Source organism: Lemur catta, chromosome 27, assembly GCF_020740605.2.
Source record: "Lemur catta isolate mLemCat1 chromosome 27, mLemCat1.pri, whole genome shotgun sequence".
Classification (NCBI taxonomy): Eukaryota; Metazoa; Chordata; class Mammalia; order Primates; family Lemuridae; genus Lemur; species Lemur catta.
Window position 1 is genome coordinate 973763 of NC_059154.1, and position 24879 is coordinate 998641.

The following is a 24879-nucleotide window of genomic DNA, read 5'->3' on the forward strand; positions in this document are numbered from 1 at the left end:
TGGTCACATGTGCCCTATCTTCTCTCTGGTACGTGCTACTCAGAGAATATGCTTGCTCCTGAATTATGCCAGTGTTTATTCATTTCCATTTAGGCTACAGTGTTTTCCAAATGGTCCTATAATTTCGCCTCCCATATCAGCAGGGTGTGTGCAAGAGTTTTCCTCAAAGCCAACACAGTGATCAGTTTCTTAAGTTTCCTCAATCTGGTGAGTTGGAAACTATATCTGGCTTCATTTTTTATTCTGCATTTCCTTGACCAATAATGAGGACACGGGGCCAAAGGCGTATTAAGCGTATTAAACGTAGATATTCTGTAACAGTAATATTTTGCCAATTATATGGGCTACAGATACCTTGTCCTGTTTGCAGCTTGTTTTTGACCCTCTTCATGGTATCTTTGGAAACTTTTCATGATGGGAAATTTGGAATAGAAACAAAATCGGAAAGAATAGTAGAGTATTTTCTCACTCCCCTGACTCAAGAAATCACCAACCCCTGGCCAGATCTTGTTTCTTTTATACCCCTCCTACCTTAAGTTCATGATCCCCTTAATAATATCCCTCCAACGATAAAAAGTCAATATGTTTCTATCAAAGGTAGAGGCTTTCTTCCCTTTTTCAGGGTACTCACAGCCACCTTATTCCATGTAAAAATTTCACCGTGTTAGAGATAACAGCAAGTACTCAATGTTTGCGTTTCCCTGAGACACACACGCTCATTTCAGTTTCTTTGAATCCAGTCCAAATACAGTCCATACCTTGTGAGGGGTTGAGATGTCTTTTGAAAGAGTGTCCATACATCGCGACTAGTCGGGGGCAGCCCCGGTTGTCACCATTTCCCTTTGTTTCCTACCGCTGTCCGCAGTGACCCGAGCTATTTTTGCATTGTGAGGGGTTTCATCGTGGATTTAAACGTATTTAACGTGTTTCAATATCTTGCAATCATTAGACTTGCTGGCGATCAAACCGTCCTGTGTTTGGCAAACGGGAGTCTACTCATTCTGGTTCCTGTGTCTTTTGACGTGACCCTCGTCCTGTTGGATATGGTAGCATCCGCGCTTCCCAGTATGAGAAGCGTGCGTTTCCCGCCCCAGACTTCAAGTCAGCGTATGTCTCCAGTAAGTCTTAGGACCGTTTAATAACGATGGTTGGTGGAGACCACGATCTAGAGGCTGGTGAAATGCACTAGTGTCGAGTTCGCACCTATGTCTCAGCACTTACCGTGGAAAAACTTAAAAAAAAAAAAAAAAAAAAAAAGAAAAGAAAAGAAAGAAAGAGAGAAAGAAAAGAAAAAAAAAATTACAGGAAAACACATTGAGTTTACACTGATAATCCAAGTTCAAACTGAGAACTGAGAGTTTTTTTACATTACTTTACCGATTTCACCTCTTCCTCTCACACCCAGATTCCCAGTACCCAAAGACACCAACAGCATTTCTTCTTTGCAGGATCCCACAGAATAATCGTAGCCATGCACCATAGAACCGTGGACTGGTTCCTACTGCATGAACTAGGAAAGGCGAGGAAGGAACCTTCTATTGTTCCGGCTGCACTGTGAAAATGTAAGAGCTGCCGTCCGCCGAAGCCAGTCTGCTCATGTCCAAGGAGCTCTGAGCCACGTCACACTCCTTTGGAATATTTCCCTGAGCCTTCATGTGGGCTCCTGACGTCTGTAGAATCTGACAAGTCACACATTGTCCTCCCGTTTGTGTCCTCCGTGCTTTGAATAGATGTGCTATTGAGTGTTTGAATTTTGTTGTCATTGGTGTATGTGTTTGTGGCAAAGTGTTGAGTGTTTGGTGTGTATGTAGCAGCTAGAGAGCGAGGCTCTGAAGGCTACTGGGCAGCAGGAGGGCGCGGGGTCGGGTGGGGGGCGCTGGGCCGGGAGGGCCGCGTAGCAGCTGGGCCTCTCGAGGCGTCCGGGGACGGCCGCTGCCGTCTAGGGCCATAGCACCCTGAACGTGCCCGATCTCCTCTGGTCTGGGAAGCTAAGCAGGGTCGGGCCAGGTTAGTACTTGGATGGGAGACCGCCTGGGAATACCGGGTGCTGTAGGCTTTTGCTTCTTCTTTTGTCCCGCCCGCTGGGGGGTCGGGGGTGGGGGGGGCCCCCGCCTTCTGCGCCCGCCCCCACTTTCGCCCTCGGGCCCCGGCCCCTCCCCCCCCTCGGCGCGACCCGCTGCCCCCGCCCGGGGCTTCCTCCCCTCTCCCCCGCTGCAGCACCACCGCCAGGTGGCGGCAGCGGCAGAGCGTCCCAGGCGTTCCGTTGGGCCGGCAGCGGAGCCCCAACCCTGGGCCCCACACCGGGCCGGGGCCGGGCGGCGGGATCCCTAAGTGCCGCTGGGTCTCCTCTCCCCCCGACCCCGCACCCGCCGCCCCGCACTCCGGGACATCGCGTACACCCGGCGCGGGACAGCCCACGGCGGCAAACCGTGTCCTGGGCCCCCGGACACCCGGCCCACCGTGCACTTTCTCTCCGCCGCACACCCGGGCCTCGGGCCCGGGCCTCACGCCGGGCGGGCTCCTCGCCGCCGCCGGGGCTCCCGAGAGACACACCGGCGCGCCGCACAGGGCGAGTCGCTGGCCACCTGGGCAGAGAGGACACACAACAGCACACGGAGCGCACGCACCCAAACCCAAACCACCCACCGGCCCCTTGACCCCTGGCTACACACCCCAAACCCCACCCCAGCGGGCCACAGGATAGCCGGCTCTGGCCCCCCGCGCCGCCCCCCGCCCCCGCGCGGGGGCTGCTGCCACACGCAGGCCCTGAGGGGAATCGGGGCAGAACGGTCCTCCCCGGACGGGGGTGGGGTGGCGGGGTGGGGGGGGACACTGCAGATCTTCAGGACCTCCGGGTGACGGACCAGCGGCAGGCACGGCCCTGCCTCCTCCTCCCGGCCCCGCCCCAAAGCCCCTCCCCACCGTGCCCTCGCGTGGGCCGGCGGAGGGCCCTCTCTCGCGCACTCTCCGGCTCCGGCCCTCCGCTCCCACGCGTGGAAGCCTGTCCCTGCGCGCGTGCCCGTGGGTCTGCTCCTCGGGCTGTGGGACGGCGGTGCGTCCGTGGTTTGGGTGGGGGTGGGAGGGTGCGCGCGCGAGACCCGTGAGGCTCCGCCTGGCCCCCCACCCCCACCCCGATCCGGGCAGGTGGGCTAGCGAAGGGCCAGGGCGGCGGGAGGGACCCGACTGCGCAGGGAGGGACGCGTCGCAGCAGCTCGGCCTCTTGAGGCGTCCGGGGGCGGCCGCCCTCGTCTACGGCCAGACCACCCTGAACGCACCCGATCTCGTCTCACCTCGGAAGCTAAGCAGGGTCGGGCCCGGTTAGTACTTGGATGGGAGACCGCCTGGGAATCCCGGGTGCCGTAGGCTTTTTGCTCTGCCTCTCTTTCTGCCCCGCCCCCCTGGGCTGGGAAGGGGAGGGGGGGCCTTCGCCCTCCGCGCCCGCCCCGGCTCCCGCCCCCGGCCGGCCCGGACCCCGCCCCGTGGCCCCTGGAGAGAGGGTCAGATTGGAGATGTGGAGGCTCAGTCCCCGAGGCTGCCGCCCCTCACACACCTGCCGCAGGCCCGGGCCTCCGGAACTTCGGACCGACCGGCTCTGAATTCAGGACACAGTCTAAAGTTGTCCAAGGAGATGACCACGTTACCACCCTGGGAAAGGAAAAATTGGATCCTATCCATATATGCAGAAGAAGAGAATCTAAACAGTTGGCTATCCGTTCACGGGAACATAACTTAAGAATCCAGATGCGAAGACATCTAGAAACACTTTTCAAACGTCTAAATCTTTAGAAAATATTCTGAAGGATTAAGAGGTAGAAGCATTCTTTGGACAGTCACGAGCAAGACCAGGGTGTCGATAGGAAATCCTTCTGTTCGATACTGCAAGAGACGCTCCAAAAACATACTACAACAAGGGAAAACACTAACAATATATGGGAAAGGAAAATCACCTTTCTTCATTTTCCTCACCTCCTACGGTTCTCAAAATAGAATGTTTGCCCCTATGCGCGGGAGACCTGTAGAAATCCTAGGTGAGTCCAGCAAGATAGCTCTAGATGAAATCAACATTCGATCGATAGTTTCGATATTTCTTGTTTCCTCGCAAATACACACTAATGAATGCAATTCTTGAAAAGGATAACATTCAAAGTCACAGAAAATCCACACAGCACCTACGGGGCAAAGGTGCCAACTTCGATGGAAAACTTAGCAAAAACGTACATGATGGCTCCCATCGATGGAGAGGCTATCCCGTAGTCCTCCATAGACGGACACAGAGTCCCCAAACTAATCATTTCCCCCACATTAATAAATAATCCCATTTAAACAGGGTTTATATCTAGAAACTTACAGTCTGCTTCTTTCTCTTTTTCTTTTAATTTGGGAAAGGGATATGTTAAAGAATGATGATAATGATCATGATTATCATTATGATTATTATATTAAATCGAATTAACCGTACCAAAACCCCACCACTCACCTTATAAAAATGGGAGTTGATGCATATGTCGGAAGCCGCTGTGTATCTTTTTCTCAAGGCGTGGAACCACAAAAACGCTTCTCCCAAACAAATCCCATCTCGACTGTCATCCTTTTCCTTGCTTTTCCTTTGAAAGTTTTTGCTCTCTGTTATAGGACTATCTCATTGAGGTAGTTTGTTAATTTCACAGTTTATAGAATAGATGTGGAACCATTCTGGATTCCTTCTGGGTAACTTGTGTGCCAGGGGAAACCTTCTGTTTGGAGAATACTCCTCGCTTACACAGGAAGCTGCAGTTCATCAGCGCTGCTAGAGAATGGCACTGCACGAATCAGTCGGAAGTATCTTTATCCGATCTTTGAGTAGGTCCGTGTACAAGGGGCTCCCGTGAGGATTACCCTAGATGCTTCCTGGTCACATGTGCCCTATCTTCTCTCTGGTACGTGCTACTCAGAGAATATGCTTGCTCCTGAATTATGCCAGTGTTTATTCATTTCCATTTAGGCTACAGTGTTTTCCAAATGGTCCTATAATTTCGCCTCCCATATCAGCAGGGTGTGTGCAAGAGTTTTCCTCAAAGCCAACACAGTGATCAGTTTCTTAAGTTTCCTCAATCTGGTGAGTTGGAAACTATATCTGGCTTCATTTTTTATTCTGCATTTCCTTGACCAATAATGAGGACACGGGGCCAAAGGCGTATTAAGCGTATTAAACGTAGATATTCTGTAACAGTAATATTTTGCCAATTATATGGGCTACAGATACCTTGTCCTGTTTGCAGCTTGTTTTTGACCCTCTTCATGGTATCTTTGGAAACTTTTCATGATGGGAAATTTGGAATAGAAACAAAATCGGAAAGAATAGTAGAGTATTTTCTCACTCCCCTGACTCAAGAAATCACCAACCCCTGGCCAGATCTTGTTTCTTTTATACCCCTCCTACCTTAAGTTCATGATCCCCTTAATAATATCCCTCCAACGATAAAAAGTCAATATGTTTCTATCAAAGGTAGAGGCTTTCTTCCCTTTTTCAGGGTACTCACAGCCACCTTATTCCATGTAAAAATTTCACCGTGTTAGAGATAACAGCAAGTACTCAATGTTTGCGTTTCCCTGAGACACACACGCTCATTTCAGTTTCTTTGAATCCAGTCCAAATACAGTCCATACCTTGTGAGGGGTTGAGATGTCTTTTGAAAGAGTGTCCATACATCGCGACTAGTCGGGGGCAGCCCCGGTTGTCACCATTTCCCTTTGTTTCCTACCGCTGTCCGCAGTGACCCGAGCTATTTTTGCATTGTGAGGGGTTTCATCGTGGATTTAAACGTATTTAACGTGTTTCAATATCTTGCAATCATTAGACTTGCTGGCGATCAAACCGTCCTGTGTTTGGCAAACGGGAGTCTACTCATTCTGGTTCCTGTGTCTTTTGACGTGACCCTCGTCCTGTTGGATATGGTAGCATCCGCGCTTCCCAGTATGAGAAGCGTGCGTTTCCCGCCCCAGACTTCAAGTCAGCGTATGTCTCCAGTAAGTCTTAGGACCGTTTAATAACGATGGTTGGTGGAGACCACGATCTAGAGGCTGGTGAAATGCACTAGTGTCGAGTTCGCACCTATGTCTCAGCACTTACCGTGGAAAAACTTAAAAAAAAAAAAAAAAAAAAAAAGAAAAGAAAAGAAAGAAAGAGAGAAAGAAAAGAAAAAAAAAATTACAGGAAAACACATTGAGTTTACACTGATAATCCAAGTTCAAACTGAGAACTGAGAGTTTTTTTACATTACTTTACCGATTTCACCTCTTCCTCTCACACCCAGATTCCCAGTACCCAAAGACACCAACAGCATTTCTTCTTTGCAGGATCCCACAGAATAATCGTAGCCATGCACCATAGAACCGTGGACTGGTTCCTACTGCATGAACTAGGAAAGGCGAGGAAGGAACCTTCTATTGTTCCGGCTGCACTGTGAAAATGTAAGAGCTGCCGTCCGCCGAAGCCAGTCTGCTCATGTCCAAGGAGCTCTGAGCCACGTCACACTCCTTTGGAATATTTCCCTGAGCCTTCATGTGGGCTCCTGACGTCTGTAGAATCTGACAAGTCACACATTGTCCTCCCGTTTGTGTCCTCCGTGCTTTGAATAGATGTGCTATTGAGTGTTTGAATTTTGTTGTCATTGGTGTATGTGTTTGTGGCAAAGTGTTGAGTGTTTGGTGTGTATGTAGCAGCTAGAGAGCGAGGCTCTGAAGGCTACTGGGCAGCAGGAGGGCGCGGGGTCGGGTGGGGGGCGCTGGGCCGGGAGGGCCGCGTAGCAGCTGGGCCTCTCGAGGCGTCCGGGGACGGCCGCTGCCGTCTAGGGCCATAGCACCCTGAACGTGCCCGATCTCCTCTGGTCTGGGAAGCTAAGCAGGGTCGGGCCAGGTTAGTACTTGGATGGGAGACCGCCTGGGAATACCGGGTGCTGTAGGCTTTTGCTTCTTCTTTTGTCCCGCCCGCTGGGGGGTCGGGGGTGGGGGGGCCCCCCGCCTTCTGCGCCCGCCCCCACTTTCGCCCTCGGGCCCCGGCCCCTCCCCCCCCTCGGCGCGACCCGCTGCCCCCGCCCGGGGCTTCCTCCCCTCTCCCCCGCTGCAGCACCACCGCCAGGTGGCGGCAGCGGCAGAGCGTCCCAGGCGTTCCGTTGGGCCGGCAGCGGAGCCCCAACCCTGGGCCCCACACCGGGCCGGGGCCGGGCGGCGGGATCCCTAAGTGCCGCTGGGTCTCCTCTCCCCCCGACCCCGCACCCGCCGCCCCGCACTCCGGGACATCGCGTACACCCGGCGCGGGACAGCCCACGGCGGCAAACCGTGTCCTGGGCCCCCGGACACCCGGCCCACCGTGCACTTTCTCTCCGCCGCACACCCGGGCCTCGGGCCCGGGCCTCACGCCGGGCGGGCTCCTCGCCGCCGACGGGGCTCCGAGAGACACACCGGCGCGCCGCACAGGGCGAGTCGCTGGCCCCCTGGGCAGAGAGGACACACAACAGCACACGGAGCGCACGCACCCAAACCCAAAGGACCCACCGGCCCCCCGACCCGTGGCTACCCACCCCAAAGCCCACCCCACCGGGCTACAGGATAGCCGGCTCTGGCCGCCCCGCCGCCCCCCGCCCCCGCGCGGGGGCTGCTGCCACACGCAGGCCCTGAGGGGAATCGGGGCAGAACGGTCCTCCCCAGACGGGGGTGGGGTGGCGGGGTGGGGGGGGACACTGCAGATCTTCAGGACCTCCGGGTGACGGACCAGCGGCAGGCGCGGCCCTGCCTCCTCCTCCCGGCCCCGCCCCAAAGCCCCTCCCCACCGTGCCCTCGCGTGGGCCGGCGGAGGGCCCTCTCTCGCGCACTCTCCGGCTCCGGCCCTCCGCTCCCACGCGTGGAAGCCTGTCCCTGCGCGCGTGCCCGTGGGTCTGCTCCTCGGGGTGTGGGACGGCGGTGCGTCCGTGGTTTGGGTGGGGGTGGGAGGGCGCGCGCGCGAGACCCGTCAGGCTCCGCCTGGCCCCCCACCCCCACCCCGATAAGGGCAGGTGGGCTAGCGAAGGGCCAGGGCGGCGGGAGGGACCCGACTGCGCAGGGAGGGACGCGTCGCAGCAGATCGGCCTCTTGAGGCGTCCGGGGGCGGCCGCCCTCGTCTACGGCCAGACCGCCCTGAACGCGCCCGATCTCGTCTCACCTCGGAAGCTAAGCAGGGTCGGGCCCGGTTAGTACTTGGATGGGAGACCGCCTGGGAATCCCGGGTGCCGTAGGCTTTTTGCTCTGCTTCTTTTTCTGTCCCGCCCCCCTGGGCTGGGAAGGGGAGGGGGGGGCCTTCGCCCTCCGCGCCCGGCCCGGCTCCGCCCCTGGCCGGCCCGGACCCTGCCCCGTGGCCCCTGGAGACAGGGTCAGATTGGAGATGTGGAGGCTCAGTCCCCGAGGCTGTCGCCCCTCACACACCTGCCGCAGGTCCGGGCCTCCGGAACTTCTGACCGACCGGCTCTGAATTCAGGACACAGTCTAAAGTTGTCCAAGGAGATGACCACGTTACCACCCTAGGACAGGAAAAATTGGACCCTATCCACATATGCAGAAGAAGAGAATCTAAACAGCTGGCTATTCGTTCACGGTAACATAATTCAGGAATCCAGAGGCGAAGACATCTAGAAACACTTTTCAAACGTCTAAATCTTTAGAACATATTCTGAAGGATTAAGAAGTAGAAGCATTCTTTGGACAGTCACGAGCAAGACCAGGGTGTCGATAGGAAATCCTTCTGTTCGATACTGCAAGAGACGCTCCAAAAACATACTACAACAAGGGAAAACACTAACAATATATGGGAAAGGAAAATCACCTTTCTTCATTTTCCTCACCTCCTACGGTTCTCAAAAGAGAATGTTTGCCCCTATGCGCGGGAGACCTGTAGAAATCCTAGGTGAGTCCAGCAAGATAGCTCTAGATGAAATCAACATTCGATCGATAGTTTCGATATTTCTTATTTCCTCGCAAATACACAATAATGAATGCAATTCTTGAAAAGGATAACATTCAAAGTCACAGAAAATCCACACAGCACCTACGGGGCAAAGGTGCCAACTTAGATGGAAAACCTAGCAAAAACGTACATGATGGCTCCAATCGATGGAGAGGCTATCCCGTAGTCCTCGATAGACGGACACAGAGTCCCCAAACTAATCATTTCCCCCACATTAATAAATAATCCCATTTAAACAGGGTTTATAACTAGAAACTTACAATCTGCTTCTTTCTCTTTTTCTTTTAATTTGGGAAAGGGATATGTTAAAGAATGATGATCATGATCATGATTATCATTATGATTATTATATTAAATCGAATTAACCGTACCAAAACCCCACCACTCACCTTATAAAAATGGGAGTTGATGCATATGTGGGAAGCCGCTGTGTATCTTTGTCTCAAGGCGTGGAACCACAAAAACGCTTCTCCCAAACAAATCCCATCTCGACTGTCATCCTTTTCCTTGCTTTTCCTTTGAAAGTTTTTGCTCTCTGTTATAGGACTATCTCATTGAGGTAGTTTGTTAATTTCACAGTTTATAGAATAGATGTGGAACCATTCTGGATTCCTTCTGGGCAACTTGTGTGCCAGGGGAAACCTTCTGTTTGGAGAATACTCCTCGCTTACACAGGAAGCTGCAGTTCATCAGCGCTGCTAGAGAATGGCACTGCACGAATCAGTCGAAGCATCTTTATGCGATCTTTGACTAGGTCCGTGTACAAGGGGCTCCCGTGAGGATTACCCTAGATGCTTCCTGGTCACATGTGCCCTATCTTCTCTCTGGTACGTGCTACTCAGAGAATATGCTTGCTCCTGAATTATGCCAGTGTTTATTCATTTCCATTTAGGCTACAGTGTTTTCCAAATGGTCCTATAATTTCGCCTCCCATATCAGCAGGGTGTGTGCAAGAGTTTTCCTCAAAGCCAACACAGTGATCAGTTTCTTAAGTTTCCTCAATCTGGTGAGTTGGAAACTATATCTGGCTTCATTTTTTATTCTGCATTTCCTTGACCAATAATGAGGACACGGGGCCAAAGGCGTATTAAGCGTATTAAACGTAGATATTCTGTAACAGTCATATTTTGCCAATTATATGGGCTACAGATACCTTGTCCTGTTTGAAGCTTGTTTTTGACCCTCTTCATGATATCTTTGGAAACTTTTTATTATGGAAAATTTGAAATAGAAACAAAATCGGAAAGAATAGTAGAATACTTTCTCACTACCCTGACTCAAGAAATCACCAACCCCTGGCCAGATCTTGTTTCTTTTATACCCCTCCTACCTTAAGTTCATGATCCCCTTAATAATATCCCTCCCACGATAAAAAGTCAATATGTTTCTATCAAAGGTAGAGGCTTTCTTCCCTTTTTCAGGGTACTCACAGCCACATTATTCCATGTAAAAATTTCACCGTGTTAGAGATAACAGCAAGTACTCAATGTTTGCGTTTCCCTGAGACACACACGCTCATTTCAGTTTCTTTGAATCCAGTCCAAATACAGTCCATACCTTGTGAGGGGTTGAGATGTCTTTTGAAAGAGTGTCCATACATCGCGACTAGTCGGGGGCAGCCCCGGTTGTCACCATTTCCCTTTGTTTCCTACCGCTGTCCGCAGTGACCCGAGCTATTTTTGCATTGTGAGGGGTTTCATCGTGGATTTAAACGTATTGAACGTGTTTCAATATCTTGCAATTATTAGACTTGCTGGCGATCAAACCGTCCTGTGTTTGGCAAACGGGAGTCTACTCATTCTGGTTCCTGTGTCTTTTGACGTGACCCTCGTCCTGTTGGATATGGTAGCATCCGTGCTTCCCAGTATGAGAAGCGTGCGTTTCCCGCCCCAGACCTCAAGTCAGCGTATGTCTCCAGTAAGTCTTAGGACCGTTTAATAACGATGGTTGGCGGAGACCACAATCTAGATGCTGGTGAAATGCACTAGTGTCGAGTTCGCACCTATGTCTCAGCACTTTCCGTGGAAAAACTTAAAAAAAAAAAAAAAAAAGAAAGAAAGAAAGAGAGAAAGAAAAGAAAAAAAAATTACAGGAAAACACATTGAGTTTACACTGATAATCCAAGTTCAAACTGAGAACTGAGAGTTTTTTTACATTACTTTACCGATTTCACCTCTTCCTCTCACACCCAGATTCCCAGTCCCCAAAGACACCAACAGCATTTCTTCTTTGCAGGATCCCACAGAATAATCGTAGCCATGCACCATAGAACCGTGGACTGGTTCCCACTGCATGAAGTAGGAAAGGCGAGGAAGGAACTTTCTACTTTTCCGGCTGCTCCACTGTGAAAATGTAAGAGCTGCCGTCCGCCGAAGCCAGTCTGCTCATGTCCAAGGAGCTCTGAGCCACGTCACACTCCTTTGGAATATTTCCCTGAGCCTTCATGTGGGCTCCTGACGTCTGTAGAATCTGACAAGTCACACATTGTCCTCCCGTTTGTGTCCTCCGTGCTTTGAATAGATGTGCTATTGAGTGTTTGAATTTTGTTGTCATTGGTGTATGTGTTTGTGGCAAAGTGTTGAGTGTTTGGTGTGTATGTAGCAGCTAGAGAGCGAGGCTCTGAAGGCTACTGGGCAGCAGGAGGGCGCGGGGTCGGGTGGGGGGCGCTGGGCCGGGAGGGCCGCGTAGCAGCTGGGCCTCTCGAGGCGTCCGGGGACGGCCGCTGCCGTCTAGGGCCATAGCACCCTGAACGTGCCCGATCTCGTCTGGTCTGGGAAGCTAAGCAGGGTCGGGGGCCCGGTTAGTACTTGGATGGGAGACCGCCTGGGAATACCGGGTGCTGTAGGCTTTTGCTTCTTCTTTTGTCCCGCCCGCCGGGGGGTCGGGGGTGGGGGGGCCCCCCCTCGCCTTCTGCGCCCGCCCCCACTTTCGCCCTCGGGCCCCGGCCCCTCCCCCCCCTCGGCGCGACCCGCTGCCCCCGCCCGGGGCTTCCTCCCCTCTCCCCCGCTGCAGCACCACCGCCAGGTGGCGGCAGCGGCAGAGCGTCCCAGGCGTTCCGTTGGGCCGGCAGCGGAGCCCCAACCCTGGGCCCCACACCGGGCCGGGGCCGGGCGGCGGGATCCCTAAGTGCCGCCGGGTCTCCTCTCCCCCGGACCCCGCACCCGCCGCCCCGCACTCCGGGACATCGCGTACACCCGGCGCGGGACAGCCCACGGCGGCAAACCGTGTCCTGGGCCCCCGGACACCCGGCCCACCGTGCACTTTCTCTCCGCCGCACACCCGGGCCTCGGGCCCGGGCCTCACGCCGGGCGGGCTCCTCGCCGCCGACGGGGCTCCGAGAGACACACCGGCGCGCCGCACAGGGCGAGTCGCTGGCCCCCTGGGCAGAGAGGACACACAACAGCACACGGAGCGCACGCACCCAAACCCAAAGGACCCACCGGCCCCCCGACCCGTGGCTACCCACCCCAAACCCCACCCCACCGGGCTACAGGATAGCCGGCTCTGGCCGCCCCGCCGCCCCCCGCCCCCGCGCGGGGGCTGCTGCCACACGCAGGCCCTGAGGGGAATCGGGGCAGAACGGTCCTCCCCAGACGGGGGTGGGGTGGCGGGGTGGGGGGGGACACTGCAGATCTTCAGGACCTCCGGGTGACGGACCAGCGGCAGGCGCGGCCCTGCCTCCTCCTCCCGGCCCCGCCCCAAAGCCCCTCCCCACCGTGCCCTCGCGTGGGCCGGCGGAGGGCCCTCTCTCGCGCACTCTCCGGCTCCGGCCCTCCGCTCCCACGCGTGGAAGCCTGTCCCTGCGCGCGTGCCCGTGGGTCTGCTCCTCGGGGTGTGGGACGGCGGTGCGTCCGTGGTTTGGGTGGGGGTGGGAGGGCGCGCGCGCGAGACCCGTCAGGCTCCGCCTGGCCCCCCACCCCCACCCCGATAAGGGCAGGTGGGCTAGCGAAGGGCCAGGGCGGCGGGAGGGACCCGACTGCGCAGGGAGGGACGCGTCGCAGCAGATCGGCCTCTTGAGGCGTCCGGGGGCGGCCGCCCTCGTCTACGGCCAGACCGCCCTGAACGCGCCCGATCTCGTCTCACCTCGGAAGCTAAGCAGGGTCGGGCCCGGTTAGGACTTGGATGGGAGACCGCCTGGGAATCCCGGGTGCCCTAGGCTTTTTGCTCTGCTTCTTTTTCTGTCCCGCCCCCCTGGGCTGGGAAGGGGAGGGGGGGGCCTTCGCCCTCCGCGCCCGGCCCGGCTCCGCCCCCGGCCGGCCCGGACCCTGCCCCGTGGCCCCTGGAGACAGGGTCAGATTGGAGATGTGGAGGCTCAGTCCCCGAGGCTGTCGCCCCTCACACACCTGCCGCAGGTCCGGGCCTCCGGAACTTCTGACCGACCGGCTCTGAATTCAGGACACAGTCTAAAGTTGTCCAAGGAGATGACCACGTTACCACCCTAGGACAGGAAAAATTGGACCCTATCCACATATGCAGAAGAAGAGAATCTAAACAGCTGGCTATTCGTTCACGGTAACATAATTCAGGAATCCAGAGGCGAAGACATCTAGAAACACTTTTCAAACGTCTAAATCTTTAGAACATATTCTGAAGGATTAAGAAGTAGAAGCATTCTTTGGACAGTCACGAGCAAGACCAGGGTGTCGATAGGAAATCCTTCTGTTCGATACTGCAAGAGACGCTCCAAAAACATACTACAACAAGGGAAAACACTAACAATATATGGGAAAGGAAAATCACCTTTCTTCATTTTCCTCACCTCCTACGGTTCTCAAAAGAGAATGTTTGCCCCTATGCGCGGGAGACCTGTAGAAATCCTAGGTGAGTCCAGCAAGATAGCTCTAGATGAAATCAACATTCGATCGATAGTTTCGATATTTCTTATTTCCTCGCAAATACACAATAATGAATGCAATTCTTGAAAAGGATAACATTCAAAGTCACAGAAAATCCACACAGCACCTACGGGGCAAAGGTGCCAACTTAGATGGAAAACCTAGCAAAAACGTACATGATGGCTCCAATCGATGGAGAGGCTATCCCGTAGTCCTCGATAGACGGACACAGAGTCCCCAAACTAATCATTTCCCCCACATTAATAAATAATCCCATTTAAACAGGGTTTATAACTAGAAACTTACAATCTGCTTCTTTCTCTTTTTCTTTTAATTTGGGAAAGGGATATGTTAAAGAATGATGATCATGATCATGATTATCATTATGATTATTATATTAAATCGAATTAACCGTACCAAAACCCCACCACTCACCTTATAAAAATGGGAGTTGATGCATATGTGGGAAGCCGCTGTGTATCTTTGTCTCAAGGCGTGGAACCACAAAAACGCTTCTCCCAAACAAATCCCATCTCGACTGTCATCCTTTTCCTTGCTTTTCCTTTGAAAGTTTTTGCTCTCTGTTATAGGACTATCTCATTGAGGTAGTTTGTTAATTTCACAGTTTATAGAATAGATGTGGAACCATTCTGGATTCCTTCTGGGCAACTTGTGTGCCAGGGGAAACCTTCTGTTTGGAGAATACTCCTCGCTTACACAGGAAGCTGCAGTTCATCAGCGCTGCTAGAGAATGGCACTGCACGAATCAGTCGAAGCATCTTTATGCGATCTTTGACTAGGTCCGTGTACAAGGGGCTCCCGTGAGGATTACCCTAGATGCTTCCTGGTCACATGTGCCCTATCTTCTCTCTGGTACGTGCTACTCAGAGAATATGCTTGCTCCTGAATTATGCCAGTGTTTATTCATTTCCATTTAGGCTACAGTGTTTTCCAAATGGTCCTATAATTTCGCCTCCCATATCAGCAGGGTGTGTGCAAGAGTTTTCCTCAAAGCCAACACAGTGATCAGTTTCTTAAGTTTCCTCAATCTGGTGAGTTGGAAACTATATCTGGCTTCATTTTTTATTCTGCATTTCCTTGACCAATAATGAGGACACGGGGCCAAAGGCGTATTAAGCGTATTAAACGTAGATATTCTGTAACAGTCATATTTTGCCAATTATATGGGCTACAGATACCTTGTCCTGTTTGAAGCTTGTTTTTGACCCTCTTCATGGTATCTTTGGAAACTTTTTATTATGGAAAATTTGAAATAGAAACAAAATCGGAAAGAATAGCAGAATACTTTCTCACTACCCTGACTCAAGAAATCACCAACCCCTGGCCAGATCTTGTTTCTTTTATACCCCTCCTACCTTAAGTTCATGATCCCCTTAATAATATCCCTCCAACGATAAAAAGTCAATATGTTTCTATCAAAGGTAGAGGCTTTCTTCCCTTTTTCAGGGTACTCACAGCCACCTTATTCCATGTAAAAATTTCACCGTGTTAGAGATAACAGCAAGTACTCAATGTTTGCGTTTCCCTGAGACACACACGCTCATTTCAGTTTCTTTGAATCCAGTCCAAATACAGTCCATACCTTGTGAGGGGTTGAGATGTCTTTTGAAAGAGTGTCCATACATCGCGACTAGTCGGGGGCAGCCCCGGTTGTCACCATTTCCCTTTGTTTCCTACCGCTGTCCGCAGTGACCCGAGCTATTTTTGCATTGTGAGGGGTTTCATCGTGGATTTAAACGTATTGAACGTGTTTCAATATCTTGCAATTATTAGACTTGCTGGCGATCAAACCGTCCTGTGTTTGGCAAACGGGAGTCTACTCATTCTGGTTCCTGTGTCTTTTGACGTGACCCTCGTCCTGTTGGATATGGTAGCATCCGCGCTTCCCAGTATGAGAAGCGTGCGTTTCCCGCCCCAGACTTCAAGTCAGCGTATGTCTCCAGTAAGTCTTAGGACCGTTTAATAACGATGGTTGGCGGAGACCACAATCTAGATGCTGGTGAAATGCACTAGTGTCGAGTTCGCACCTATGTCTCAGCACTTACCGTGGAAAAACTTAAAAAAAAAAAAAAAAAAGAAAGAGAGAAAGAAAAGAGAAAAAAATTACAGGAAAACACATTGAGTTTACACTGATAATCCAAGTTCAAACTGAGAACTGAGAGTTTTTTTACATTACTTTACCGATTTCACCTCTTCCTCTCACACCCAGATTCCCAGTCCCCAAAGACACCAACAGCATTTCTTCTTTGCAGGATCCCACAGAATAATCGTAGCCATGCACCATAGAACCGTGGACTGGTTCCTACTGCATGAAGTAGGAAAGGCAAGGAAGGAACCTTCTATTGTTCCGGCTCCACTGTGAAAATGTAAGAGCTGCCGTCCGCCGAAGCCAGTCTGCTCATGTCCAAGGAGCTCTGAGCCACGTCACACTCCTTTGGAATATTTCCCTGAGCCTTCATGTGGGCTCCTGACGTCTGTAGAATCTGAAAAGTCACACATTGTCCTCCCGTTTGTGTCCTCCGTGCTTTGAATAGATGTGCTATTGAGTGTTTGAATTTTGTTGTCATTGGTGTATGTGTTTGTGGCAAAGTGTTGAGTGTTTGGTGTGTATGTAGCAGCTAGAGAGCGAGGCTCTGAAGGCTACTGGGCAGCAGGAGGGCGCGGGGTCGGGTGGGGGGCGCTGGGCCGGGAGGGCCGCGTAGCAGCTGGGCCTCTCGAGGCGTCCGGGGACGGCCGCTGCCGTCTAGGGCCATAGCACCCTGAACGTGCCCGATCTCCTCTGGTCTGGGAAGCTAAGCAGGGTCGGGCCCGGTAAGTACTTGGATGGGAGACCGCCTGGGAATACCGGGTGCTGTAGGCTTTTGCTTCTTCTTTTGTCCCGCCCGCCGGGGGGTCGGGGGTGGGGGGGCCCCCCGCCTTCTGCGCCCGCCCCCACTTTCGCCCTCGGGCCCCGGCCCCTGCCCCCCCTCGGCGCGACCCGCTGCCCCCGCCCGGGGCTTCCTCCCCTCTCCCCCGCTGCAGCACCACCGCCAGGTGGCGGCAGCGGCAGAGCGTCCCAGGCGTTCCGTTGGGCCGGCAGCGGAGCCCCAACCCTGGGCCCCACACCGGGCCGGGGCCGGGCGGCGGGATCCCTAAGTGCCGCCGGGTCTCCTCTCCCCTGGACCCCGCACCCGCCGCCCCGCACTCCGGGACATCGCGTACACCCGGCGCGGGACAGCCCACGGCGGCAAACCGTGTCCTGGGCCCCCGGACACCCGGCCCACCGTGCACTTTCTCTCCGCCGCACACCCGGGCCTCGGGCCCGGGCCTCACGCCGGGCGGGCTCCTCGCCGCCGACGGGGCTCCGAGAGACACACCGGCGCGCCGCACAGGGCGAGTCGCTGGCCCCCTGGGCAGAGAGGACACACAACAGCACACGGAGCGCACGCACCCAAACCCAAAGGACCCACCGGCCCCCCGACCCGTGGCTACCCACCCCAAACCCCACCCCACCGGGCTACAGGATAGCCGGCTCTGGCCGCCCCGCCGCCCCCCGCCCCCGCGCGGGGGCTGCTGCCACACGCAGGCCCTGAGGGGAATCGGGGCAGAACGGTCCTCCCCAGACGGGGGTGGGGTGGCGGGGTGGGGGGGGACACTGCAGATCTTCAGGACCTCCGGGTGACGGACCAGCGGCAGGCGCGGCCCTGCCTCCTCCTCCCGGCCCCGCCCCAAAGCCCCTCCCCACCGTGCCCTCGCGTGGGCCGGCGGAGGGCCCTCTCTCGCGCACTCTCCGGCTCCGGCCCTCCGCTCCCACGCGTGGAAGCCTGTCCCTGCGCGCGTGCCCGTGGGTCTGCTCCTCGGGGTGTGGGACGGCGGTGCGTCCGTGGTTTGGGTGGGGGTGGGAGGGCGCGCGCGCGAGACCCGTCAGGCTCCGCCTGGCCCCCCACCCCCACCCCGATAAGGGCAGGTGGGCTAGCGAAGGGCCAGGGCGGCGGGAGGGACCCGACTGCGCAGGGAGGGACGCGTCGCAGCAGATCGGCCTCTTGAGGCGTCCGGGGGCGGCCGCCCTCGTCTACGGCCAGACCGCCCTGAACGCGCCCGATCTCGTCTCACCTCGGAAGCTAAGCAGGGTCGGGCCCGGTTAGGACTTGGATGGGAGACCGCCTGGGAATCCCGGGTGCCCTAGGCTTTTTGCTCTGCTTCTTTTTCTGTCCCGCCCCCCTGGGCTGGGAAGGGGAGGGGGGGGCCTTCGCCCTCCGCGCCCGGCCCGGCTCCGCCCCCGGCCGGCCCGGACCCTGCCCCGTGGCCCCTGGAGACAGGGTCAGATTGGAGATGTGGAGGCTCAGTCCCCGAGGCTGTCGCCCCTCACACACCTGCCGCAGGTCCGGGCCTCCGGAACTTCTGACCGACCGGCTCTGAATTCAGGACACAGTCTAAAGTTGTCCAAGGAGATGACCACGTTACCACCCTAGGACAGGAAAAATTGGACCCTATCCACATATGCAGAAGAAGAGAATCTAAACAGCTGGCTATTCGTTCACGGTAACATAATTCAGGAATCCAGAGGCGAAGACATCTAGAAACACTTTTCAAACGTCTAAATCTTTAGAACATATTCTGAAGGATTAAGAAGTAGAAGCATTCTTTGGACAGTCACGAGCAAGACCAGGGTGTCGATAGGAAATCCTTCTGTTCGATACTGCAAGAGACGCTCCAAAAACATACTACAACAAGGGAAAACACTAACAATATATGGGAAAGGAAAATCACCTTTCTTCATTTTCCTCACCTCCTACGGTTCTCAAAAGAGAATGTTTGCCCCTATGCGCGGGAGACCTGTAGAAATCCTAGGTGAGTCCAGCAAGATAGCTCTAGATGAAATCAACATTCGATCGATAGTTTCGATATTTCTTATTTCCTCGCAAATACACAATAATGAATGCAATTCTTGAAAAGGATAACATTCAAAGTCACAGAAAATCCACACAGCACCTACGGGGCAAAGGTGCCAACTTAGATGGAAAACCTAGCAAAAACGTACATGATGGCTCCAATCGATGGAGAGGCTATCCCGTAGTCCTCGATAGACGGACACAGAGTCCCCAAACTAATCATTTCCCCCACATTAATAAATAATCCCATTTAAACAGGGTTTATAACTAGAAACTTACAATCTGCTTCTTTCTCTTTTTCTTTTAATTTGGGAAAGGGATATGTTAAAGAATGATGATCATGATCATGATTATCATTATGATTATTATATTAAATCGAATTAACCGTACCAAAACCCCACCACTCACCTTATAAAAATGGGAGTTGATGCATATGTGGGAAGCCGCTGTGTATCTTTGTCTCAAGGCGTGGAACCACAAAAACGCTTCTCCCAAACAAATCCCATCTCGACTGTCATCCTTTTCCTTGCTTTTCCTTTGAAAGTTTTTGCTCTCTGTTATAGGACTATCTCATTGAGGTAGTTTGTTAATTTCACAGTTTATAGAATAGATGTGGAACCATTCTGGATTCCTTCTGGGCAACTTGTGTGCCAGGGGAAACCTTCTGTTTGGAGAATACTCCTCGCTTACACAGGAAGCTGCAGTTCATCAGCGCTGCTAGAGAATGGCACTGCACGAATCAGTCGAAGCATCTTTATGCGATCTTTGACTAGGTCCGTGTACAAGGGGCTCCCGTGAGGATTACCCTAGATGCTTCCTGGTCACATGTGCCCTATCTTCTCTCTGGTACGTGCTACTCAGAGAATATGCTTGCTCCTGAATTATGCCAGTGTTTATTCATTTCCATTTAGGCTACAGTGTTTTCCAAATGGTCCTATAATTTCGCCTCCCATATCAGCAGGGTGTGTGCAAGAGTTTTCCTCAAAGCCAACACAGTGATCAGTTTCTTAAGTTTCCTCAATCTGGTGAGTTGGAAACTATATCTGGCTTCATTTTTTATTCTGCATTTCCTTGACCAATAATGAGGACACGGGGCCAAAGGCGTATTAAGCGTATTAAACGTAGATATTCTGTAACAGTCATATTTTGCCAATTATATGGGCTACAGATACCTTGTCCTGTTTGAAGCTTGTTTTTGACCCTCTTCATGGTATCTTTGGAAACTTTTTATTATGGAAAATTTGAAATAGAAACAAAATCGGAAAGAATAGCAGAATACTTTCTCACTACCCTGACTCAAGAAATCACCAACCCCTGGCCAGATCTTGTTTCTTTTATACCCCTCCTACCTTAAGTTCATGATCCCCTTAATAATATCCCTCCAACGATAAAAAGTCAATATGTTTCTATCAAAGGTAGAGGCTTTCTTCCCTTTTTCAGGGTACTCACAGCCACCTTATTCCATGTAAAAATTTCACCGTGTTAGAGATAACAGCAAGTACTCAATGTTTGCGTTTCCCTGAGACACACACGCTCATTTCAGTTTCTTTGAATCCAGTCCAAATACAGTCCATACCTTGTGAGGGGTTGAGATGTCTTTTGAAAGAGTGTCCATACATCGCGACTAGTCGGGGGCAGCCCCGGTTGTCACCATTTCCCTTTGTTTCCTACCGCTGTCCGCAGTGACCCGAGCTATTTTTGCATTGTGAGGGGTTTCATCGTGGATTTAAACGTATTGAACGTGTTTCAATATCTTGCAATTATTAGACTTGCTGGCGATCAAACCGTCCTGTGTTTGGCAAACGGGAGTCTACTCATTCTGGTTCCTGTGTCTTTTGACGTGACCCTCGTCCTGTTGGATATGGTAGCATCCGCGCTTCCCAGTATGAGAAGCGTGCGTTTCCCGCCCCAGACTTCAAGTCAGCGTATGTCTCCAGTAAGTCTTAGGACCGTTTAATAACGATGGTTGGCGGAGACCACAATCTAGAGGCTGGTGAAATGCACTAGTGTCGAGTTCGCACCTATGTCTCAGCACTTACCGTGGAAAAACTTAAAAAAAAAAAAAAAAAAGAAAGAGAGAAAGAAAAGAGAAAAAAATTACAGGAAAACACATTGAGTTTACACTGATAATCCAAGTTCAAACTGAGAACTGAGAGTTTTTTTACATTACTTTACCGATTTCACCTCTTCCTCTCACACCCAGATTCCCAGTACCCAAAGACACCAACAGCATTTCTTCTTTGCAGGATCCCACAGAATAATCGTAGCCATGCACCATAGAACCGTGGACTGGTTCCTACTGCATGAAGTAGGAAAGGCAAGGAAGGAACCTTCTATTGTTCCGGCTCCACTGTGAAAATGTAAGAGCTGCCGTCCGCCGAAGCCAGTCTGCTCATGTCCAAGGAGCTCTGAGCCACGTCACACTCCTTTGGAATATTTCCCTGAGCCTTCATGTGGGCTCCTGACGTCTGTAGAATCTGACAAGTCACACATTGTCCTCCCGTTTGTGTCCTCCGTGCTTTGAATAGATGTGCTATTGAGTGTTTGAATTTTGTTGTCATTGGTGTATGTGTTTGTGGCAAAGTGTTGAGTGTTTGGTGTGTATGTAGCAGCTAGAGAGCGAGGCTCTGAAGGCTACTGGGCAGCAGGAGGGCGCGGGGTCGGGTGGGGGGCGCTGGGCCGGGAGGGCCGCGTAGCAGCTGGGCCTCTCGAGGCGTCCGGGGACGGCCGCTGCCGTCTAGGGCCATAGCACCCTGAACGTGCCCGATCTCCTCTGGTCTGGGAAGCTAAGCAGGGTCGGGCCCGGTAAGTACTTGGATGGGAGACCGCCTGGGAATACCGGGTGCTGTAGGCTTTTGCTTCTTCTTTTGTCCCGCCCGCCGGGGGGTCGGGGGTGGGGGGGCCCCCCGCCTTCTGCGCCCGCCCCCACTTTCGCCCTCGGGCCCCGGCCCCTGCCCCCCCTCGGCGCGACCCGCTGCCCCCGCCCGGGGCTTCCTCCCCTCTCCCCCGCTGCAGCACCACCGCCAGGTGGCGGCAGCGGCAGAGCGTCCCAGGCGTTCCGTTGGGCCGGCAGCGGAGCCCCAACCCTGGGCCCCACACCGGGCCGGGGCCGGGCGGCGGGATCCCTAAGTGCCGCCGGGTCTCCTCTCCCCCCGACCCCGCACCCGCCGCCCCGCACTCCGGGACATCGCGTACACCCGGCGCGGGACAGCCCACGGCGGCAAACCGTGTCCTGGGCCCCCGGACACCCGGCCCACCGTGCACTTTCTCTCCGCCGCACACCCGGGCCTCGGGCCCGGGCCTCACGCCGGGCGGGCTCCTCGCCGCCGACGGGGCTCCCGAGAGACACACCGGCGCGCCGCACAGGGCGAGTCGCTGGCCACCTGGGCAGAGAGGACACACAACAGCACACGGAGCGCACGCACCCAAACCCAAACCACCCACCGGCCCCTGGACCCCTGGCTACACACCCCAAACCCCACCCCAGCGGGCCACAGGATAGCCGGCTCCGGCCCCCGGCGCCGCCCCCCGCCCCCGCGCGGGGGCTGCTGCCACACGCAGGCCCTGAGGGGAATCGGGGCAGAACGGTCCTCCCCAGACGGGGGTGGGGTGGCGGGGTGGGGGGGGACACTGCAGATCTTCAGGACCTCCGGGTGACGGACCAGCGGCAGGCGCGGCCCTGCCTCCTCCTCCCGGCCCCGCCCCAAAGCCCCTCCCCACCGTGCCCTCGCGTGGGCCGGCGGAGGGCCCTCTCTCGCGCACTCTCCGGCTCCGGCCCTCCGCTCCCACGCGTGGAAGCCTGTCCCTGCGCGCGTGCCCGTGGGTCTGCTCCTCGGGGTGTGGGACGGCGGTGCGTCCGTGGTTTGGGTGGGGGTGGGAGGGCGCGCGCGCGAGACCCGTGAGGCTCCGCCTGGCCCCCCACCCCCACCCCGATCCGGGCAGGTGGGCTAGCGAAGGGCCAGGGCGGCGGGAGGGACCCGACTGCGCAGGGAGGGACGCGTCGCAGCAGCTCGGCCTCTTGAGGCGTCCGGGGGCGGCCGCCCTCGTCTACGGCCAGACCACCCTGAACGCACCCGATCTCGTCTCACCTCGGAAGCTAAGCAGGGTCGGGCCCGGTTAGTACTTGGATGGGAGACCGCCTGGGAATCCCGGGTGCCGTAGGCTTTTTGCTCTGCCTCTCTTTCTGCCCCGCCCCCCTGGGCTGGGAAGGGGAGGGGGGGCCTTCGCCCTCCGCGCCCGCCCCGGCTCCCGCCCCCGGCCGGCCCGGACCCCGCCCCGTGGCCCCTGGAGAGAGGGTCAGATTGGAGATGTGGAGGCTCAGTCCCCGAGGCTGCCGCCCCTCACACACCTGCCGCAGGCCCGGGCCTCCGGAACTTCGGACCGACCGGCTCTGAATTCAGGACACAGTCTAAAGTTGTCCAAGGAGATGACCACGTTACCACCCTGGGAAAGGAAAAATTGGATCCTATCCATATATGCAGAAGAAGAGAATCTAAACAGTTGGCTATCCGTTCACGGGAACATAACTTAAGAATCCAGATGCGAAGACATCTAGAAACACTTTTCAAACGTCTAAATCTTTAGAAAATATTCTGAAGGATTAAGAGGTAGAAGCATTCTTTGGACAGTCACGAGCAAGACCAGGGTGTCGATAGGAAATCCTTCTGTTCGATACTGCAAGAGACGCTCCAAAAACATACTACAACAAGGGAAAACACTAACAATATATGGGAAAGGAAAATCACCTTTCTTCATTTTCCTCACCTCCTACGGTTCTCAAAATAGAATGTTTGCCCCTATGCGCGGGAGACCTGTAGAAATCCTAGGTGAGTCCAGCAAGATAGCTCTAGATGAAATCAACATTCGATCGATAGTTTCGATATTTCTTGTTTCCTCGCAAATACACAATAATGAATGCAATTCTTGAAAAGGATAACATTCAAAGTCACAGAAAATCCACACAGCACCTACGGGGCAAAGGTGCCAACTTCGATGGAAAACTTAGCAAAAACGTACATGATGGCTCCCATCGATGGAGAGGCTATCCCGTAGTCCTCCATAGACGGACACAGAGTCCCCAAACTAATCATTTCCCCCACATTAATAAATAATCCCATTTAAACAGGGTTTATATCTAGAAACTTACAGTCTGCTTCTTTCTCTTTTTCTTTTAATTTGGGAAAGGGATATGTTAAAGAATGATGATAATGATCATGATTATCATTATGATTATTATATTAAATCGAATTAACCGTACCAAAACCCCACCACTCACCTTATAAAAATGGGAGTTGATGCATATGTCGGAAGCCGCTGTGTATCTTTTTCTCAAGGCGTGGAACCACAAAAACGCTTCTCCCAAACAAATCCCATCTCGACTGTCATCCTTTTCCTTGCTTTTCCTTTGAAAGTTTTTGCTCTCTGTTATAGGACTATCTCATTGAGGTAGTTTGTTAATTTCACAGTTTATAGAATAGATGTGGAACCATTCTGGATTCCTTCTGGGTAACTTGTGTGCCAGGGGAAACCTTCTGTTTGGAGAATACTCCTCGCTTACACAGGAAGCTGCAGTTCATCAGCGCTGCTAGAGAATGGCACTGCACGAATCAGTCGGAAGTATCTTTATCCGATCTTTGAGTAGGTCCGTGTACAAGGGGCTCCCGTGAGGATTACCCTAGATGCTTCCTGGTCACATGTGCCCTATCTTCTCTCTGGTACGTGCTACTCAGAGAATATGCTTGCTCCTGAATTATGCCAGTGTTTATTCATTTCCATTTAGGCTACAGTGTTTTCCAAATGGTCCTATAATTTCGCCTCCCATATCAGCAGGGTGTGTGCAAGAGTTTTCCTCAAAGCCAACACAGTGATCAGTTTCTTAAGTTTCCTCAATCTGGTGAGTTGGAAACTATATCTGGCTTCATTTTTTATTCTGCATTTCCTTGACCAATAATGAGGACACGGGGCCAAAGGCGTATTAAGCGTATTAAACGTAGATATTCTGTAACAGTAATATTTTGCCAATTATATGGGCTACAGATACCTTGTCCTGTTTGCAGCTTGTTTTTGACCCTCTTCATGGTATCTTTGGAAACTTTTCATGATGGGAAATTTGGAATAGAAACAAAATCGGAAAGAATAGTAGAGTATTTTCTCACTCCCCTGACTCAAGAAATCACCA

At 53.7% G+C, this 24879-nt stretch overlaps 3 non-coding genes and 7 pseudogenes across 3 annotated transcripts; all 10 read left to right on the top strand.

Moving 5' to 3' along the window:
* Positions 1-1937: 1937 nt before the first annotated feature.
* Positions 1938-2056, top strand: LOC123627820 (annotated as a pseudogene).
* A 1191-nt stretch (positions 2057-3247) lies between these two features.
* On the top strand, positions 3248-3366 carry LOC123627922. Its single transcript, XR_006731532.1, has one exon. It is a non-coding gene; the product is annotated as a 5S ribosomal RNA (ribosomal RNA).
* Positions 3367-6825: 3459 nt separating this feature from the next.
* On the top strand, positions 6826-6944 carry LOC123627821 (annotated as a pseudogene).
* Positions 6945-8133: 1189 nt separating this feature from the next.
* LOC123627946 lies at positions 8134-8252 on the top strand. Its single transcript, XR_006731554.1, has one exon. It is a non-coding gene; the product is annotated as a 5S ribosomal RNA (ribosomal RNA).
* A 3449-nt stretch (positions 8253-11701) lies between these two features.
* On the top strand, positions 11702-11822 carry LOC123627891 (annotated as a pseudogene).
* Positions 11823-13014: 1192 nt separating this feature from the next.
* Positions 13015-13133, top strand: LOC123627868 (annotated as a pseudogene).
* A 3438-nt stretch (positions 13134-16571) lies between these two features.
* Positions 16572-16690, top strand: LOC123627843 (annotated as a pseudogene).
* A 1189-nt stretch (positions 16691-17879) lies between these two features.
* Positions 17880-17998, top strand: LOC123627869 (annotated as a pseudogene).
* A 3438-nt stretch (positions 17999-21436) lies between these two features.
* Positions 21437-21555, top strand: LOC123627844 (annotated as a pseudogene).
* A 1191-nt stretch (positions 21556-22746) lies between these two features.
* On the top strand, positions 22747-22865 carry LOC123627924. The gene has a single exon (XR_006731534.1). It is a non-coding gene; the product is annotated as a 5S ribosomal RNA (ribosomal RNA).
* Positions 22866-24879: the final 2014 nt, after the last annotated feature.